Below are 18,442 nucleotides of genomic sequence, written 5' to 3' on the forward strand. Positions count from 1 at the left end.
ATGGCCTCCGAACACAGAAGACCGAAAGGTCGAGCATGACTCGTATAGAATATACGATCAACATGAAGATGTTCACCGATGTTGACTAGTCCGTCTCATGTGATGATCGGACACGGCCTAGTCAACTCGGATCATGTTATACTTAGATGACTGAAGGGATGTCTATCTAAGTGGGAGTTCATTGAATAATTTGATTAGATGAACTTAATTATCATGAACTTAGTCTAAAATCTTTACAATATGTCTTGTAGATCAAATGGCCAACGTTTTCCTCAACTTCAACGCGTTCCTAGAGAAAACCAAGCTGAAAGACGATGGCAGCAACTATACGGACTGGGTCCGGAACCTGAGGATCATCCTCATAGCTGCCAAGAAAGATTATGTCCTACAAGCACCGCTAGGTGACGCACCCGTCCCACAGAACCAAGACGTTATGAACGCTTGGCAGACACGTGTTGATGATTACTCCCTCGTTCAGTGCGGCATGCTTTATAGCTTAGAACCGGGGCTCCAAAAGCGTTTTGAGCGGCACGGAGCATATGAGATGTTCGAAGAGCTGAAAATGGTTTTCCAAGCTCATGCCCGGGTTGACAGATATGAAGTCTCCGACAAGTTCTTCAGCTGTAAGATGGAGGAAAATAGTTCTGTCAGTGAGCACATACTCACAATGTCTGGGTTACATAACCGCTTGACTCAGCTGGGAGTTAATCTCCCGGATGACGCAGTCATTGACAGAATCCTTCAGTCGCTTCCACCAAGCTACAAGAGCTTTGTGATGAACTTCAATATGCAGGGGATGGAAAAGACCATGCCTGAATTATTTGCAATGCTGAAATCAGCAGAGGTAGAAGTCAAAAAGGAACATCAAGTGTTGATGGTGAATAAAACTACTAAGTTCAAGAAAGGCAAGGGTAAGAAGAACTTCAAGAAGGACGGCAAGGGAGTTGCCGCGCCCGGTAAGCAAGCTACCGGGAAGAAGCCAAAGAATGGACCCAAGCCCGAGACCGAGTGTTTTTATTGCAAGGGAAGTGGTCACTGGAAGCGGAACTGCCCCAAATACTTAGCGGACAAGAAGGCCGGCATCACGAAAGGTATATGTGATATACATGTAATTGATGTGTACCTTACCAGAACTCGTAGTAGCTCCTGGGTATTTGATACCAGTGCGGTTGCTCACATTTGTAACTCAAAGCAGGAGCTGTGGAATAAGCAGAGACTGGCGAAGGACGAGGTGACGATGCGCGTCAGGAATGGTTCCAAGGTCGATGTGATCGCCGTCGGCACGCTACCTCTACATTTACCTACGGGATTAGTTTTAAACCTCAATAATTGTTATTTAGTGCCAGCTTTGAGCATGAACATTGTATCAGGATCTCGTTTAATACGAGATGGTTACTCATTTAAATCCGAGAATAATGGTTGTTCTATTTATATGAGAGATATGTTTTATGGTCATGCTCCGATGGTGAATGGTTTATTCTTAATGAATCTCGAGCGTAATGCTACACATGTTCATAGTGTGAATACCAAAAGATGTAAGGTTGATAATGATAGTCCCACATACTTGTGGCACTGCCGCCTTGGTCACATAGGTGTCAAACGCATGAAGAAGCTCCATGCAGATGGACTTTTAGAGTCTCTTGATTATGAATCATTTGACACGTGTGAACCATGCCTCATGGGTAAAATGACCAAGACTCCGTTCTCAGGAACAATGGAGCGAGCAACCAACTTATTGGAAATCATACATACTGATGTGTGCGGTCCAATGAGCGTTGAGGCTCGCGGTGGCTATCGTTATGTTCTCACCCTCACTGATGACTTGAGTAGATATGGGTATGTCTACTTAATGAAACATAAGTCTGAGACCTTTGAAAAGTTCAAGGAATTTCAGAGTGAGGTTGAGAATCAACGTGACAGGAAAATCAAGTTCTTGCGATCAGATCGTGGGGGAGAATACTTGAGTCACGAATTTGGCACACACTTAAGAAAATGTGGAATAGTTTCACAACTCACGCCGTCTAGAACACCTCAGCATAATGGTGTGTCCGAACGTCGTAATCGCACTCTATTAGATATGGTGCGATCTATGATGTCTCTTACCGGTTTACCGCTATCATTTTGGGGCTATGCTTTAGAGACTGCCGCATTCACTTTAAATAGGGCTCCGTCGAAATCCGTTGAGAGGACACCATATGAATTATGGTTTGGGAAGAAACCTAAGCTGTCATTTCTAAAAGTTTGGGGATGCGATGCTTATGTCAAGTAACTTCAACCAGAAAAGCTCGAACCCAAGTTGGAAAAATGTGTCTTCATAGGATACCCTAAAGAAACTATTGGGTATACCTTCTACCTCAGATCTGAAGGCAAGATCTTTGTTGCCAAGAATGGATCCTTTCTAGAGAAGGAGTTTCTCTCGAAAGAAGTAAGTGGGAGGAAAGTAGAGCTTGATGAAGTACTACCTCTTGAAGCAGAGAGTAGCGCAGCTCAGGAAAATGTTCCTGTGGTGCCTTCACCAATTAGAGAGGAAGTTAATGATGATGATCAAGATACTTCGGATCAAGCTCCTATTGAACTTCGAAGGTCCACAAGGACACGTTCCGCACCAGAGTGTTACGGCAACTCTGTCTTGGAAATCATGTTGTTAGACAACGGTGAACCTTCGAACTATGAAGAAGCGATGGCGGGCCCGAATTCCGACAAATGGCTGGAAGCCATGAAATCCGAGATAGGATCCATGTATGAAAACGAAGTATGGACTTTGACTGACTTGCCCGATGATCGGCGAGCCATAGAAAATAAATGGATCTTTAAGAAGAAGACAAACGCGGATGGTAATGTGACCATCTATAAAGCTCGGCTTGTCGCTAAGGGTTATCGACAAGTTCAAGGGGTTGACTACGATGAGACTTTCTCACCTGTAGCGAAGCTGAAGTCCGTCTGAATCATGTTAGCAATTGCTGCATTCTATGATTATGAGATATGGAAAATGGACGTCAAAATGGCATTCCTTAATGGTTTCCTTAAGGAAGAATTGTATATGATGCAGCCGGAAGGTTATGTCGATCCTAAGAATGCTGACAAGGTGTGCAAGCTCCAACGCTCGATTTATGGGCTGGTGCAAGCATCTCGGAGTTGGAACATTCGCTTTGATGAGATGATCAAAGCGTTTGGGTTTATGCAGACTTATGGAGAAGCCCTCATTTACAAGAAAGTGAGTGGGAGCTCTGTAGCATTTCTCATATTATATGTAGATGACATACTTTTGATGGGAAATGATATAGAACTTTTGGACAACATTAAGGCCTACTTGAATAAGAGTTTTTCAATGAAGGACCTTAGAGAAGCAGCTTCACCGAGGTCTTTCATTAAAAAACTCTTATTCAAGTATCCCTTTATGCTATCCAGAAATTCTATATCATTTCCAATCAGTAATATGTCATCCACATATAATATCAGAAATGCTACAGAGCTCCCACTCACTTTCTTGTAAATACAGGCTTCTCCGAAAGTCTGTATAAACCCAAATGCTTTGATCACACTATCAAAGCATTTATTCCAACTCCGAGAGGCTTGCACCAGTCCATAAATGGATCGCTGGAGCTTGCACACTTTGTTAGCTCCCTTTGGATCGACAAAACCTTCCGGTTGCATCATATACAATTTTTCTTCCAGAAATCCATTCAGGAATGCAGTTTTGACATCCATCTGCCAAATTTCATAATCATAAAATGCGGCAATTGCTAACATGATTCGGACAGACTTAAGCATCGCTATGGGTGAGAAGGTCTCATCGTAGTCAACCCCTTGAACTTGTCGAAAACCTTTTGCGACAAGTCGAGCTTTGTAGACAGTAATATTACCGTCAGCGTCAGTCTTCTTCTTGAAGATCCATTTATTCTCAATTGCTTGCCGATCATCGGGCAAGTCAACCAAAGTCCATACTTTGTTCTCATACATGGATCCCATGTCAGATTTCATGGCTTCAAGCCATTTTGCGGAATCTGGGCTCACCATCGCTTCTTCATAGTTCGTAGGTTCATCATGATCTAGCAGCATGATTTCCAGAACGGGATTTCCGTACCACTCTGGCGCGGTTCTTACTCTGGTTGATCTACGAGGTTCAGTAGTATCTTGTCCTGAAGTTTCATAATCATTATCATTAGCTTCCTCACTAATTGGTGTAGGTGTCGCAGAAACAGTTTTCTGTGATGTACTACTTTCCAATAAGGGAGCAGGTACAGTTACCTCATCAAGTTCTACTTTCCTCCCACTCACATCTTTCGAGAGAAACTCCTTCTCCAGAAAGTTTCCGAATTTAGCAACAAAAGTCTTGCCTTCGGATCTGTGATAGAAGGTGTATCCAATAGTTTCCTTTGGATATCCTATGAAGACGCATTTCTCCGATTTATGTTCGAGCTTATCAGGTTGAAGCTTTTTCACATAAGCATCGCAGCCCCAAACTTTCAGAAACGACAACTTTGGTTTCATGCCAAACCGTAGTTCATAAGGCGTCGTCTCAATGGATTTTGATGGTGCCCTATTCAACGTGAATGCGGCCGTCTCTAAAGCATAACCCCAAAACGATAGTGGTAAATCAGTAAGAGACATCATAGATCGCACCATATCTAGTAAAGTACGATTACGACGTTCGGACACACCGTTACGCTGTGGTGTTCCAGGTGGCGTGAGTTGCGAAACTATTCCGCATTGCTTCAAATGAACACCAAACTCGTAACTCAAATATTCTCCTCCACGATCAGATCGTAGAAACTTTATTTTCTTGTTATGATGATTTTCAACTTCACTCTGAAATTCTTTGAACTTTTCAAATGTTTCAGACTTATGTTTCATTAAGTAGATATATCCATATCTGCTTAAGTCATCTGTGAAGGTGAGAAAATAACGATATCCGCCACGAGCCTCAATATTCATCGGACCACATACATCTGTATGTATGATTTCCAACAAATCTGTTGCTCTCTCCATAGTACCGGAGAACGGTGTTTTAGTCATCTTGCCCATGAGGCACGATTCGCAAGTACCAAGTGATTCATAATCAAGTGGTTCCAAAAGTCCATCAGTATGGAGTTTCTTCATGCGTTTTACACCGATATGACCTAAACGGCAGTGCCACAAATAAGTTGCACCATCATTATCAACTCTGCATCTTTTGGCTTCAACATTATGAATATGTGTATCACTACTATCGAGATTCAATAAGAATAGACCACTCTTCAAGGGTGCATGACCATAAAAGATATTACTCATATAAATAGAACAACCATTATTCTCTGATTTAAATGAATAACCGTCTCGCATTAAACAAGATCCAGATATAATGTTCATGCTCAACGCTGGCACCAAATAACAATTATTTAGGTCTAATACTAATCTCGAAGGTAGATGTAGAGGTAGCGTGCCGACCGCGATCACATCGACTTTGGAACCGTTTCCCACGTGCATCGTCACCTCGTCCTTAGCCAATCTTCGCTTAATCCATAGTCCCTGTTTCGAGTTGCAAATATTAGCAACAGAACCAGTATCAAATACCCAGGTGCTACTGTGAGCATTAGTAAGGTACACATCAATAACATGTATATCGCATATACCTTTGTTCACCTTGCCATCCTTCTTATCCGCCAAATACTTGGGGCAGTTCCGCTTCCAGTGACCAGTCTGCTTGCAGTAGAAGCACTCAGTTTCATGCTTAGGTCCAGACTTGGGTTTCTTCTCTTGAGCAGCAACTTGCTTGCCGTTCTTCTTGAAGTTCCCCTTCTTCTTCCCTTTGCCCTTTTTCTTGAAACTAGTGGTCTTGTTGACCATCAACACTTGATGCTCCTTTTTGATTTCTACCTCCGCAGCTTTCAGCATTGCGAAGAGCTCGGGAATAGTTTTATTCATCCCTTGCATATTATAGTTCATCACGAAGCTCTTGTAGCTTGGTGGCAGTGATTGTAGAATTCTGTCAATGACGCAATCATCTGGAAGATTAACTCCCATCTGAATCAAGTGATTATTATACCCAGACATTTTGAGTATATGCTCACTGACAGAACTGTTCTCCTCCATCTTGCAGCTATAGAACTTATTGGAGACTTCATATCTCTCAATCCGGGCATTTGCTTGAAATGTTAACTTCAACTCCTGGAACATCTCATATGCTCCATGACGTTCAAAACGTCGTTGAAGTCCCGATTCTAAGCCGTAAAGCATGGCACACTAAACTATCGAGTAGTCATCAGCTTTGCTCTGCCAGACGTTCATAACATCTAGTGTTGCTCCAGCAGCAGGCCTGGCACCCAGCGGTGCTTCCAGGACGTAATTCTTCTGTGCAGCAATGAGGATAATCCTCAAGTTACGGACCCAGTCCGTGTAATTGCTACCATCATCTTTCAACTTTGCTTTCTCAAGGAACGCATTAAAATTCAACGGAACAACAGCACGGGCCATCTATCCACAATCAAACATACATAAGCAAGATACTATCAGGTACTAAGTTCATGATAAATTTAAGTTCAATTAATCAAATTACTTTAAAGAACTCCCACTTAGATAGACATCCCTCTAATCCTCTAAGTGATCACGTGATCCAAATCAACTAAACCATGTCCGATCATCACGTGAGATGGAGTAGTTTCATTGGTGAATATCGCTATGTTGATCATATCTACTATATGATTCACGCTCGACCTTTCGGTCTCCGTGTTCCGAGGCCATATCTGCATATGCTTGGCTCGTCAAGTATAACCTGAGTATTCCGCGTGTGCAACTGTTTTGCACCCGTTGTATTTGAACGTAGAGCCTATCACACCCGATCATCACGTGGTGTCTCAGCACGAAGAACTTTCGCAACGGTGCATACTCAGGGAGAACACTTCTTGATAATTTTAGTGAGAGATCATCTTATAATGCTACCGTCAATCAAAGCAAGATAAGCTGCGTAAAAGATAAACATCACATGCAATCAATATAAGTGATATGATATGGCCATCATCATCTTGTGCCTGTGATCTCCATCTCCGAAGCACCGTCATGATCACCATCGTCACCGGCGCGACACCTTGATATCCATCGTAGCATTGTTGTCGTCTCGCCAATCTTATGCTTCCACGACTATCGCCACCGCTTAGTGATAAAGTAAAGCATTATAGCGTGATTGCATTGCATACAATAAAGTGACAACCATATGGCTCCTGCCAGTTGCCGATAACTCGGTTACAAAACATGATCATCTCATACAATAAAATTTAGCATCATGTCTTGACCATATCACATCACAACATGCCCTGCAAAAACAAGTTAGACGTCCTCTACTTTGTTTGTTGCAAGTTTTACGTGGCTGCTACGGGCTTAAGCAAGAACCAATCTTACCTACGCATCAAAACCACAACGATAGTTTGTCAAGTTGGTGCTGTTTTAACCTTCATAAGGACCGGGCGTAGCCACACTCAGTTCAACTAAAGTTGGAGAAACTATCACCCGCAAGCCACCTATGTGCAATGCACGTCGGGAGAACTGGTCTCGCGTAAGCGTACGCGTAATGTCGGTCCGGGCCGCTTCGTCCAACAATACCGCCGAACCAAAGTATGACATGCTGGTAAGCAGTATGACTTATATCGCCCACAACTCACTTGTGTTCTACTCGTGCATATAACATCAACACATAAAACCGAGGCTCTGATGCCACTGTTGGGGAACGTAGTAATTTCAAAAAAATTCCTACGCACACGCAAGATCATGGTGATGCATAGCAACGAGAGGGGAGAGTGTTTTCTACGTACCCTCTTAGACCGAAGCGGAAGCGTTGACGCAACATAGAGGAAGTAGTCGTACGTCTTCCCGGTCCAACCGATCCAAGCACCGTTACTCCGGCACCTCCGAGTTCTTGCCACACGTACAACTCGATGACGCACCCCAGGCTCCGATCCAGCAAAGCTTCGGGGAGGAGTTTCGTCAGCACGACGGCGTGGTGACGATCTTGATGTTCAACTGTCACAGGGCTTCGCCTAAGCACCACTACAATATGATCGAGGTGTAATATCGTGGAGGGGGGCACCGCACACGGCTAAGGAACGATCATGAAGATCAACTTGTGTGTTCTAGGGTGCCCCCCTGCCCCCGTATATAAAGGAGCAAGGGGGAGGCCGGCCGGCCCTTGGTGCGCCAAGGAGAGGGGGGGGAGTCCTTCTCCTAGTGGGAGTAGGACTCCCCTTTCCTAGTCCAACTAGGAATAGGGAGGGGGAAGGAAAGAGAGGGAGAGGGAGAGGGAAAGGGGGCCGCGCCCCCCTCCTAGTCCTATTCAGACTCCCCATGAGGGGGGCGCGCCACCTCCTGGGCTGCTGCCCTCTCTCTCCCCTCAGGCCCAATAAGGCCCATTACTTCCCCGGGGGGGTTCCGATAACCCCTCCGGCACTCCGGTTTTATCCGAAATCACCCGGAACAATTCCGTTGTCCGAATATAGTCGTCCAATATATCGATCTTTATGTCTCGACCATTTCGAGACTCCTCGTCATGTCCGTGATCACATCCGGGACTCTGAACATCCTTCGGTACATCAAAATACACAAACTCATATTGAAACTGTCATCGTAACTTTAAGCGTGCGGACCCTACGGTTCGAGAACAATGTAGACATGACCGAGATACGTCTCCGGTCAATAACCAATAGTGGGACCTGGATGCCCATATTGGCTCCTACATATTCTACGAAGATCTTTATCGGTCAGACCGCATAACAACATACGTTGTTCCCTTTGTCATCGGTATGTTACTCGCCCGAGATTCGATCGTCGGTATCGAATACCTAGTTCAATCTCGTTATCGGCAAGTCTCTTTACTCGTTCCGTAATACATCATCTCACAACTAACACATTAGTTGTAATGCTTGCAAGGCTTATGTGATGTGCATTACCGAGAGGGCCCAGAGATACCTCTCCGACATTCGGAGTGACAAATCCTAATCTCGAAATACACCAACCCAACAAGTACCTTTGGAGACACCTGTAGAGCACCTTTATGATCACCCAGTTACGTTGTGATGTTTGGTAGCACACAAAGTGTTCCTCCGGAACACGGGAGTTACATAATCTCATAGTCATAGGAACATGTATAAGTCATGAAGAAAGCAATAGCAACATACTAAACGATCGGGTGCTAAGCTAATGGAATGGGTCATGTCAATCAGATCATTCAACTAATGATGTGACCTCGTTAATCAAATAACAACTCTTTGTTCATGGTTAGGAAACATAACCATCTTTGATTAACGAGCTAGTCAAGTAGAGGCATACTAGTGACACTTTGTTTGTCTATGTATTCACACATGTATTATGTTTCCGGTTAATACAATTCTAGCATGAATAATAAACATTTATCATGATATAAGGAAATAAATAATAACTTTATTATTGCCTCTAGGGCATATTTCCTTCAGAATGGTGGGGCAGTAAGCTGGTGCAGTTGCAAGCAAAGCGTTGTGGCGGGATCTACGTGTGAAGCGGAGTACATGGTAGCCTCAGAGGCAGCACATGAAGCAGTCTGGGTGAAGGAGTTCATTACCGACCTAGGAGTCATACCCAATGCGTCGGGCCCGATGACTCTCTTCTGTGACAACACTGGAGCTATTGCCCTTGCCAAGGAGCCCAGGTTTCACAGGAAGACCAGGCATATCAAGCGTCGCTTCAACTCCATTCGTGAAAGTGTTCAAAATGGAGACATAGAGATCTGTAAAGTGCATATGGACCTGAATGTAGCAGATCCGTTGACTAAACCTCTCCCTAGAGAAAAACATGATCAACACCAGAATTCCATGGGTGTTCGATTCATCACAATGTAACTAGATGATTGACTCTAGTGCAAGTGGGAGACTGTTGGAAATATGCCCTAGAGGCAATAATAAAATGATTATTATATTTCCTTGTTCATGATAATTGTCTATTATTCATGCTATAATTGTATTATCCGGAAATCGTAATACATGTGTGAATACATAGACCACAATGTGTCCCTAGTGAGCCTCTAGTTGACTAGCTCATTGATCAACAGATAGTCATGGTTTCCTGGCTATGGACATGGGGATGTCATTGATAACGGGATCACATCATTAGGAGAATGATGTGATGGACAAGACCCAAACCTAAGCATAGCACAAAGATTGTGTAGTTCGTTTGCTGTAGCTTTTCTGGATGTCAAGTATCATTTCCTTAGACCATGAGATTGTGCAACTCCCGGATACCGTAGGAGTGCCTTGGGTGTGCCAAACGTCACAACGTAACTGGGTGACTATAAAGGTACATTATAGGTATCTCCGAAAGTGTCTGTTGGGTTGGCACGAATCGAGACTGGGATTTGTCACTCCGTATGACGGAGAGGTATCTCTGGGCCCACTCGGTAATGCATCATCATAATGAGCTCAATGTGATCAAGTGGTTGATCACGGGATCTTGCATTACGGTACGAGTAAAGTGACTTGCCGGTAATGAGACTGAACGAGGTATTGGGATACCGACGATCGAGTCTCGGGCAAGTAATGTACCGATTGACAAAGGGAATTGAGTACGGGATTGATTAGGTCCTCGACATCGTGGTTCATCCGATGAGATCATCGAGGAGCATGTGGGAGCCAACATGGGTATCCAGATCCCGCTGTTGGTTATTGACCAGAGAGTCGTCTCGGTCATGTCTGCTTGTCTCCCGAACCCGTAGGGTCTACACACTTAAGGTTCGGTGTTGCTAGGGTTGTATGGATATGAGTATGTAGTAATATGAAAGTTGTTCGGAGTCCCGGATGAGATCCTGGACGTCACGAGGAGTTCCGGAATGGTCCGGAGGTGAAGAATTATATATAGGAAGTGTTGTTTCGGCCATCGGGAAAGTTTCGGGGTCATCGGTATTGTATCGGGACCACCGGATGGGTCCCGAGGGTCCATCGGGTGGGGCCACCCATCCCAGAGGGCCCCATGGGCTGAAGTGGGGAGGGGAACCAGCCCTTAGTGGGCTGGTGTGCCCCCCTTGGGCCCCCCATGCGCCTAGGGTTGGGAACCCTAGGGGAGGGGGCGCCTCCACTTGCCTTGGGGGCTACTCCACCCCCTTGGCCGCCGCCCCCCTAGGAGATTCCATCTCCTAGGGCCGGCGCACCCCCCTAGGGGGCCTATATAAAGGGGGGGGGAGGGAGGGCAGCCGCACCTCAAGCCTTGGCGCCTCCCTCTCCCCTGCTACACCTCTCCCTCTCGCAGAAGCTCGACGAAGCCCTGCTGCGTTCACTGCTGCATCCACCACCACGCCGTCGTGCTGCTGGATCTTCATCAACCTCTCCTTCCCCCTTGCTGGATCAAGAAGGAGGAGACGTCATCCGCTCCGTACGTGTGTTGAACGCGGAGGTGCCGTCCGTTCGGCACTTGGTCATCGGTGATTTGAATCACGGCGAGTACGACTCCGTCATCCACGTTCTCTTGAACACTTCCGCTCGCGATCTACAAGGGTATGTAGATGCAATCTCCTCTTGTTGCTAGTTGACTCCATAGATTGATCTTGGTGAAACGTAGGATTTTTTTTCGTTTTCTGCAACGTTCCCCAACAAGACATGAGTTGTCATTTGATTAACGGGATCACATCATTAGGAGAATGATGTGATTGACTTGACCCATTCCGTTAGCATAGCACTTGATCGTTTAGTTTGTTGCTATTGCTTTCTTCATGACTTATACATGTTCCTATGGCTATGAGATTTTGCAACTCCCGTTTACCAGAGGAACACTTTATGTGCTACCAAACGTCACAACGTAACTAGGTGATTATAAAGGTGCTCTACAGGTGTCTCCAAAGGTACTTGGTTGGGTTGGCGTATTTCGAGATTAGGATTTGTCACTCCGATTGTCGGAGAGGTATCTCTGGGCCCACTCGGTAATGCACATCACTATAAGCCTTGCAAGCATTGCAACTAATGAGTTAGTTGCGGGATGATGTATTACGGAACGAGTAAAGAGACTTGCCGGTAACGAGATTGAACTAGGTATTGAGATACCGACGATCGAATCTCAGGCAAGTAACATACCGATGACAAAGGGAACAACATATGTTGTTATGCGGTCTGACCGATAAAGATCTTCGTAGAATATGTGGGAGCCAATATGAGCATCCAGGTTCCGCTATTGGTTATTGACCGAAGACGTGTCTCGGTCATGTATACATAGTTGTCGAACCCGTAGGTCCGCACGCTTAAAGTTCGATGACGGTTATATTATGAGTTTATGTGTTTTTATGTACCGAAGGAGTTCGGAGTCCCGGATGAGATCAGGGACATGACGAGGAGTCTCGAAATGGTCGAGACGTAAAGATCGATATATTGGACGACTATATTCAGACATCGGAAAGGTTCCGAGTGATTCGGGTATTTTCGGGAGTACCGGGGAGTTACGGGAATTCGTATTGGGCCTTAATGGGCCATACGGGAAAGGAGAGAAAGGCCTCAAAGGGTGGCCGCACCCCTCCCCATGGGCTGGTCCGAATTGGACTAGGGAGGGGGGAGGGCCCTTCCTTCCTTCTCCTTTTCCCTTCCCTTTCCTTCCCTCCTACTCCTACTACTTGGAAGGGTTCCTAGTTCTACTAGGAAAGGGAGGAATCCTACTCCCGGTGGGAGTAGGACTCCCCTAGGGCGCGCCATAGAGAGGGCCGGCCCCTCCCCTCCTCCACTCCTTTATATACGTGGCCAGGGGGCACCCCATAGACACAACAATTGATCTCTTGATCTCTTATCTGTGTGCGGTGCCCCCTCCACCATAATCCACCTTGGTCATATTGTAGCGGTGCTTAGGCGAAGCCCTGCATCGGTAGAACATCATCATCGTCACCACGCCGTCGTGCTGACGAAACTCTCCCTCAACACTCGGCTGGATCAGAGTTCGAGGGACGTCATCGAGTTGAACGTGTGCAGAACTCGGAGGTGCCATGTGTTCGATACCTGATCGGTCGGATCGTGAAGACGTATGACTACATCAACCGCGTTGTGCTAACGCTTCCGCTTTTGGTCTATGAGGATACGTGGACAACACTCTCCCCTCTCATTGTTGTGCATCACCATGATCTTGCGTGTCTGTAGGAATTTTTTTGAAATTGCTACGTTACCCAACAGTGGCATCCGAGTCAGGTTTTATGCGTAGATGTCATATGCACGAGTAGAACACAAGTGAGTTGTGGGCTATATAAGTCATATTGCTTACCAGCATGTCATACTTTGGTTCGGCGGTATTGTTGGATGAAGCGGCCTAGACCGACATTACGCGTACGCTTACGCAAGACTGGTTCTACAGACGTGCTTTGCACACAGGTGGCTGGCGGGTGTCAGTTTCTCCAACTTTAGTTGAACCGAGTGTGGCTACGCCCGGTCCTTGCGAAGGTTAAAACAACACCAACTTGACAAACTATCATTGTGGTTTTGATGCATAGGTAAGAACGGTTCTTGCTAAGCCCGTAGCAGCCACGTAAAACTTGCAACAACAAAGTAGAGGACGTCTAACTTGTTTTTGCAGGGCATGTTGTGATGTGATATGGTCAAAACATGATGCTAAATTTTATATTATGAGATGATCATGTTTTGTAACCGAGTTATCGGCAACTGGCAGGAGCCATATGGTTGTCGCTTTATTGTATGCAATGCAATCGCCCTGTAATGCTTTACTTTATCACTAAGCGGTAGCGATAGTCGTAGAAGCATAAGATTGGCAAGACGACAATGATGCTATGATGGAGATCAAGGTGTCGCGCCGGTGATGCTGGTGATCATGATGGTGCTTCGGAGATGGAGATCACAAGCACAAGATGATGATGGCCATATCATATCACTTATATTGATTGCATGTGATGTTTATCTTTTATGCATCTTATCTTGCTTTGATTGACGGTAGCATTATAAGATGATCTCTCACTAAATTTCAAGGTAAAAGTGTTCTCCCTGAGTATGCACCATTGCCAAAGTTTGTCGTGCCTAGACACCACATGATGATCGGGTGTGATAAGCTCTACGTCCATCTACAACGGGTGCAAGCCAGTTTTGCACACACAGAATACTCAGGTTAAACTTGACGAGCCTAGCATATGCAGATATGGCCTCGGAACACTGAGACCGATAGGTCGAGCGTGAATCATATAGTAGATATGATCAACATAGTGATGTTCACCTGTAAGTGCATCTAGTGCCACCCCTAGTTGGTTTTGGAGTAATGACGACAAACCTAGTTGAGGGACTAATGTGTTTGTGAGAATTGCAGGATAACACAGGTAGAAGTCCCTCATTGATTCGATTTTCTTACCAGAGACGACCCCTAAAAATGTATGAAGACATTGAAGTCAAAGGTGGTATATGAAGATATTCACATTGAAGACTATGACAAGAGAAGACATCGCATGAAGCCTATGGAGCTCGAAGACTTAGATCTTTCGTAGTTCTTTTTATTCTTCTTTGTTGAGTCATAGGAACCACCGTACTGTTAAGTGGGGTCCAAGAGAACCAGTCAGAATGACTGAAGTGATGCTTAACCAAAACCTATGTCTTTGAGTGAAGACTATGAGAGTGAATCTTGTCCAGAGTCGGACAAGTTAGCTTTGCTTGTAGCCCAAGTAAAGTTGCCGTGTGAGTTTGAAATCTGACCATGGGAACACGTGTCAGTTCCTTAGTGACCCAGGGTCATTTCGGACAAATCAGGTCGGGTTGCCTAGTGGCTATAAATAGCCCACCCCCTACAACCAAAAATGGTTGGCTGCTCAGAGTTAGTGTACGGCTTTTGTCGTTTGAGAGCAACCCACCTCGAAGCCCTTGAGAGAGAATTCCTTGCGAGGATAAAGCCCTAACCACCCAGAGCCAAAGAGAATTAGGCATCACTTAAGTCTTCTTGTCTGTGTGATCTAAAGACTTATTACACTTGAGGACTGTGAATCCTCCAGCCGGTTAGGCGTCACGTTCTGAGCATCCAAGAGACATTGTGGATTGCCAGTGAACGAAGTCACTGAAGGTTTGGGAGTCTACCTTGAAGACTTACCAGAGTGATTGGGCGAGGTCTGTGTGACCTTAGCTCAAGGGGAATACGGTGAGGACTGGGTGTCCTGAGCTGCATGTTCAGGACTGGGTGTCCGGGACTGTGTGTCCTCAGGTTTAAATACCTAGCCGCCCTAACCAGACATACAGTTGTCACAGCAACTGGAACTAGTCCAACAAATCATTGTCTTCAATGAGTCACTGGTTTCATCCTTCCCTTCCCTCTACTTACTGCTACTCCTTGTGAAGTCATTGTATGATTGCACTATCTTTTGTCTTCACTGAGTGACTGCGTGTTCTGTTTGGCTTCATAATATCTTCCTACCTGATCCTTACTACATTGCTGCCATTAGTCATTGTGCTTTCACTCTATTGAATACTTGACTATGGCTTGCCTAGTGTAGTCTACCTTCCGCTGCAGGGTAATAGGTTTATTTCTGTCGTTTGTCTTCATAACTTCCATGTTTCGAAGACTTTCATAAAAATCACCTATTCACCCCCTCTAGTCGATATAACACACTTTCAATTGGTATGAGAGCAAGGTACTCCCTTGTTCTATGTGATTCGGTTTAACCATCTGGAGTTTTAGCTATGTCGACTGCAGGGATAATCAAAGTCTCCGCTGCGTGCCCCGTCTTTGATGGAACTGAATATCCCTACTGGAAGAATAAGATGCACATGCATCTTGAAGCCATTGACGTCGACCTATGGTATGTCGTCAAGAACGGCGTTCCCAAGGCTGGAGAAGGTGTCACTGCTGCTGACGTCAAGAAGTTCGTTTAACTGGACTCTACTGCCAAGAATATCATCTGTGGTCATCTGACCAAAGGACAGTATGGCCGCGTGAGTGCTTTGGAAACATCTAAGCTAGTCTGGGACTGGCTCTCCAAAGTCAACGAAGGCGTCTCAACCCAGAGAGATCAGAGAATTAGTGTCCTTCGCAACCTCTTCAACCGCTTCAAGAGAAATGACAATGAGAATGTTCAGCTCACATTTGATCGACTCACTGACATCACGAATGAGCTTCAAGCCCTTGGCGCTACTGAGATCACCAAGCATGAAGTCGTCAAGACACTACTGAGATCACTTGATAGTTCGTTTGACACCCTAGCCCTGATGATTCAAGAACGTCCTGATTTCAAGACACTCGATCCGTCTGACATACTTGAGAGGCTCAACACACATGAGTTTCAGCTTTCTGAGAAAAGAGATATCTACAGTCCAAACTATGGGCGAACTCGTGCCTTGAAGGCAAAAGCTGTCTCCTTATCTAAAGAAGAATCTGATAGCAGTTCTGATGATCCTGAAGACATTGGAAGGGAACTTGCTATGCTTGTGAAGAAGTTCCAAAAATTCACCAAGAAGAAAGGCTTCAGAAAGTCTTCCCGATCAAGCTCAAGGAATGATGAAGCTTCTGCTCATGACTACAAGAAGAAAACATGTCACAAGTGCAAGAAACCTGGCCACTTCATCTCTGAGTGTCCACAGTGGGACAATGAGAACAAAAAGAAGAAGAAGAGCAAGGAATATGACTCTGACAACAACAAGAAGAAGAAATACTCAAAGTCTTCTTCCAAGTCTTCTTCAAAGTCTTCATCACACAAGAAGAGCTCATCTGGCAAGGCACGTGCGTTTGTTGGCAAGGAAATGGATTCAGAGGAGGAATCCGCTTCTGAGGAGGCAGAGGTGGAGTCTGAGGAGGAGTCCGATTCTGGCGTCGCAAGTCTGGCTACAGCATATGTTGCCAAGTCCATCTTCAACACTGAAGACAATGACTTCATCATCGACACCGATGCAAATGACAAGGACTACTCCGCTTCTAGCTACTGCTTCATGGCACGCGGTGCCACGGTAAACACACGCACTACTCACTATCAAACATCTAGTGACGATGACTCTGATTGTGGTTCAAAACCCAGCTACAAAACACTTGCTAAAATTGCAACTGAACAATAGAAAACCATGGAACATATTCAAAAACTGTTAGACAAAAGCAATGATTTGTTAGGCGCTGAAATGACCCGATCTGAGTCCTTAATTGAAGACATAAAAAATCTTCATGTTAAGTATGAGGAACTTGAAAGTCGTCATGAAATGCTCTCAACAACTCATGAAAAGCTTTCCTATGATTATCTTCAAAGGAAGCAATATCTTGAGAAATTGAGAGCAGCTCATGAAGATCTTCAAAAGGAAAATGAGTCACTTCACGCCAAACAGATCAGTTCCGCTCAGGAAGGATTTGAACCACCATGTCTTAAATGCATTGAGCGTGATAATGCTACTACTGTTGCTGAATGTTCTACTGCTGCTACTATTGCAATATCTTCAACTGTTGATGTTGGAACTAACCCCTCTGCTGAGGATTCCACTGCTATTGCTGATGAGAATGCTAGGTTGAAGACATTGCTTGAAACAGGGATGTACAAAAGCCTTAAAGGGCATCAAACACTATGTGATGTCCTCAAAAAGCAGATCTTGAACCGAAACCCGAAGAAAGAGGGTGTTGGGTTTGTAAGGAAAATGAATGCTGATGGCTCTTACTGGAAACCTAAGCAGTACCCCAAAACCACATGGGTTGCTGCAAAGGAATCTTCAGCAGATCTATCCAATCTATCTGGCTTCTCTTGTGCAAATCCCATTGTCATTGATGAATCCTTTGATGCAAACTATAAACTGTTTAAGAATCAGAATGATGAAGTGTTTGCCAGGTACATTGGTACTAACTGCAGAAATGGACCGCCTATGAAGAAGATCTGGGTTCCGAAAAAGTGTCTGGAGAATCTTCCTGTGAATGTCATCATGACACCACATGTGAAGAAGACAAACCTCAGACCAAAGGCTTCATACAGACAGAGGACTCACCTGAGTCGCACTAACGCAAATGTTTTGCAGGGAAACCATACTCAGGCCTATGAATACGAGCGCGGTTCATCAAACCGCCATGTTCATAAGACCAAGAACTATTCTGCTTATTCTTATGAGTACTATTGTCCGCCTGCAAGACTTTTTGCTAGGGCTCCAAAGCCAAAGTTCTCAGATGCTGCACTTAGACTTATTGCTTCTAAGCCACCCTTGAAGATGTGGGTGGCTAAGAAAGCTTAACTCTCTTTTGCAGGGAAAGGTCTCCAGCAGAAAACCAATATCGTCTGACGCTATTGCTGGGGACCTTAAACATCTTGTAGGGCGCAAGATCAAATGCCCGAATGGTCTTACTATGTACTTCGTTCCTAAATCGCTTGCTACTCTCCCTATCAGTCCTAATCTGGATCTAAGCTTTCATAACCCACTGGTTCGTCAAATGTTTTTGCTTCACAATTCTCTTCGTGAAGCCTATCCCCCTAACTGCACTGTAGGGTACGACACCAGCGTCTTGAGAATGGAATATTGATAGTGGGTGTACCAACCACATG

Source organism: Triticum aestivum, chromosome 6A, assembly GCF_018294505.1.
Source record: "Triticum aestivum cultivar Chinese Spring chromosome 6A, IWGSC CS RefSeq v2.1, whole genome shotgun sequence".
In the NCBI taxonomy this organism is placed as follows: Eukaryota; Viridiplantae; Streptophyta; class Magnoliopsida; order Poales; family Poaceae; genus Triticum; species Triticum aestivum.